This window comes from Vombatus ursinus, unplaced genomic scaffold (assembly GCF_900497805.2).
Source record: "Vombatus ursinus unplaced genomic scaffold, bare-nosed wombat genome assembly UNPS02015073.1, whole genome shotgun sequence".
Lineage (NCBI taxonomy): Eukaryota > Metazoa > Chordata > Mammalia > Diprotodontia > Vombatidae > Vombatus > Vombatus ursinus.
This window is the reverse complement of record NW_020954851.1, coordinates 21,522-25,323: the sequence shown is the minus strand read 5'-3', so window position 1 is coordinate 25,323 and position 3,802 is coordinate 21,522.

Below are 3,802 nucleotides of genomic sequence, written 5' to 3'. Positions count from 1 at the left end.
TTGAGAAGGGTATTTTGCTCTGGAAATGTACAGGGATGGTGAATGGAGCCAAAGAAGCACAGTTTGAGACATTCCCAATAGGGAAGGCAATATTGATTTAATTTCTTGATTCCTTATTTGATTTCTAGGATCAAAAAGTGGATAATGCTTGCAGGACAATACAGAGGGTATATGGTAGCAGCAAGGCACTTGACAAAGAGATGCCTGGGGAGTAAGTAAACACAAAACCTACATACCCAATACAGTGGACCACGAGAGGCTCTCTTCAGTCTAAACAGGGCAGATGTTCTGTAGATAAAAAGGTTGATTCATCCAGGATACTTCTTAAATAAATAGAAACAATTTTTAATATTCGTTGCTTTCTTTTTGAGTTTTGAGTTTCAAATTTTATCTCTTCTTCCTTCCCCTCGCTGAGATGACAAGCCATCTAGTATAGGTCATACATGTGATTAACGTAAAACATTTCTATATTAGTCATTTTGTGCAAAAAGACTTGAGAGAGACAAAGGAAGAAAGTGAAAAATAGTGTGCTTTTCAGGGATAGCACTCCTCATCTTAGATAAAGTAAAGCAAAAAAAAAAAAATAGACCTAATTAAGAGAGATAAGGAAGGAAACTACATCTTGCTTGAAGGTACTATAGACAATGAAGCAACCAAATTAGAAGAGCAAGGAATCGTCTATCTGTCATGCCTACGGGGAGGGGAAGAATTCATGACCAAATGAGATAGAGAGCATTACAAAATATAGAATAAATAATTTTGATCATATTAAATTGAAAAACTTTTGTACAAATACAACCAATGCAACCAAGATTAGAAGGAAAGCAGAAAGCCAGGAAATAAAATGCATAATAAATAATTTTGATCATATTAAATTGAAAAGCCTGAATGAAAACCTTCTACCAAAACAGGAAGTAATAAATAATGAGATAAAGAGGGAGCATCCCCTCATCTCTCAAATGGGCATAACAGTATTGCATGTATAGGGAAGGGTTCTAAGGATCAGGTGAAAAAAGATGCAGAGAATTTTGTAACCACAAGCTTAGTGCTCAATGAAAGGGGGATTATAACTTCTAAGAAAAAGATTTCAAAATAAAAGTAAGACCCTTGAGTTCCTCTTCTCTGACTCTTATTTAACATAAAGAATACATTCCAGGCTAAGAACTCAGAAGCGGGGATTTCTGGTGATGGAATCCTAATAAAGCTGTCCCCCACCCCCAATTTTATAACTTCCTTATAGGCCTCATTGTGAGCCTCACAGAAGAGCAGGCATGTCTGGCTTTAACCACACCACAGACCCCCCAGACTCAATCATAGGCCTCACTGAGCAACAGGCCCAGTGCCCCTACCTAGCCACTGCCCCCCGACCGCCAACTCCATACCCTAACTTCCTCTTATATGCCTCACTGCCTCACTGGAACAGCAGGCATTTCCATGAACGCATGCCCCACTAGAACAGCAGGTGTGTCCCTGTGATGGAATCCCAGTCACTGCCTCTAGCTAGCCACTGCCCCCAGACATATTCCTAATATTTCTCACAGAAACAGCAGGTGTACCCATGCACTCAACCACAACCACAACCACATCCATCTAATCTCAGACAGGACCATAATAGCCAGCCAATTAGAAAGTAGCACCACCAGAATGCCTGAGCAGGATGTGGATGCCAAAACAGTAGAAGGGACTTTCCCTAAGTAGACACTTGCTCAGTAATAACAAAAACTATCCTGTTGGTGGACTTCCAACATAGAGAGGTTTGTTATAAAATCATGATCATACACACATGCCCCCCTAGTGGGTTTTTCTGTCTGCATTGTGGGTAATCGCATGCCCAGTTCCACTGAAGCTGGGACCCCTCCCCTATTACCTAATCTCTTGACAAACCCCTCCTGCCTTTTTAATATGCGTAATTTCTGTGGCGTAATCGGCATCCTTACACTATAAAATTACCTGTCTTGTCTTACTAAAGCTGTGGGTTCCTTCTTGGAATTCAGCCCGCTTCTGAGATGTGTCACTCCCAATAAATGCCTTTGCTTGGATTGGTGATGGTGTGAGTCTGTGAATTCATTCGAGATGACCCCCACAACACACCATGAAAATGCCACACTGGGACAGATGGAGGCTCAAAATAACTTCAATCTCTAATCTCTTGACCTCTCAGTTCTTTCCTAGGCCATCACTCTTGCACTAGCTACACTCTTCTCCCTTTGCCACCTTGACACTTAGTGATTTTGTTCACTAAATTGATTTCAGTCTACATTGTCCTTTTCTCTTGAATCCCTTGTTCCATTATCCTAATACTGATCTTGCCCTGCCAAATCTCATCCCTGCATTATTCCCACTATCCTCTACCTTCCCACCTATACACATAATGCAGAAGGAAGCTTTTCTTGATCTTTCATTCTTTTAATTTATTTCCAATGTATCCTGTATGTGGATTTTTTTATGTAGTTTTTTGTTTGTTGGTTTTGTTTTTTGTTTTTTTTTTTTTTTTGCATCTTATCTCTTTTATTTCACTGTGAGCTTCTTGAGATCAAGGACAGTCTTTTACCTTTCTTTGTGTTGCCAATACTCAGGAGAATGCCTGGCACACAGGAGATACTTAACAAATGTTTGTTTATTAACTGATGTTACATTTCATTGTAGTCTGTGCTCTGTCCCATTCAGGGAACAGGTAGTTCAAAGGCCAATGAGGTGAATTTGGGAATTGAGTGGATTCCTTTAGGGGCTGCCCTTGAGAACTCCATGTGCGCCAGGGGAAACGCAGTGAATGGTAGTAACTATGAAGGACAAAGTCACTGAGTTTCCTGTGCAGACTAGGCTATTTGGGGCATGAAATGTCAGCATGTCAGAGCAGAGATGGCCCAGAAGAGGGTAGACATTTGTTGTGTCCCTCTCTTCTGTGAACATGATGAGCAAGGCTGGAGACTAGATCCCTACAATGACCCTGTTGGCATCTTTGTTTAGAAGAAAAAAATATGTTACCCAAACCATACCCACTGAGCTATCTGCAGAACCAGTTGTATTGATATTATTTATCTTTATGTCTTATATCCTCTATTTTATATATATTTTTCAGTTTTCTATTGAGGGTGGGGTTGAAGAGGTTTGTAGAAAGTGTCCATTTCACCATCTTTCAGATTTTTGTAATATCAGATCTCTATGGGTAGCAATTGCTGTTATACCATGAGGATACTAATATGTAGGATGTGCTAGGAAGAGGAAAAATTAGTCATTCTTACAGAAAACCAGTGGAGCTCCTCCAGTGTGAATATGAGGTATGCAGAGTGAAAGAATTCAGAGAGATTTGCAAAGGCAGCAAATCATTTCCCCCCTCAGTTTCCCAGATTACAATCAAACAACTCTGCCTTGGCTTGATTGTGTGACTATCATTTGTGAATGTCAATGTAGAATGGGCTTTGACAGGGAGACAGGAACCAGATGAGGGGAAACAGCTGAATATAGTCCTAATCCGAGAGCAGTGACTACCCAGGCCGTGGACTTAGGAGGAAGCAGCTGCTCTTCTGAAATTACACAGTTTAAGAGCTCGGAGAAGTTTTTGCTCCAAGGTGCAGCATTGTGTGTGGGGCCAGCCTTCCTAATGTTGACAGTAATACATTCCAGAATCTTCGGCCTCTGCAGTGTTAATTGTGAGAGTGAAATTTGTCTCATGCCAATTGCCACTGAACCTGGTAGAGATCCCATACTTCAGGTTGGAAGTTTCATAGATAAGGAGATTAGGAGATTGACCCTGTTTCTATTGGTACCAGCCCTGAAGTAGATGGCGACTCTCTCTCTCTCT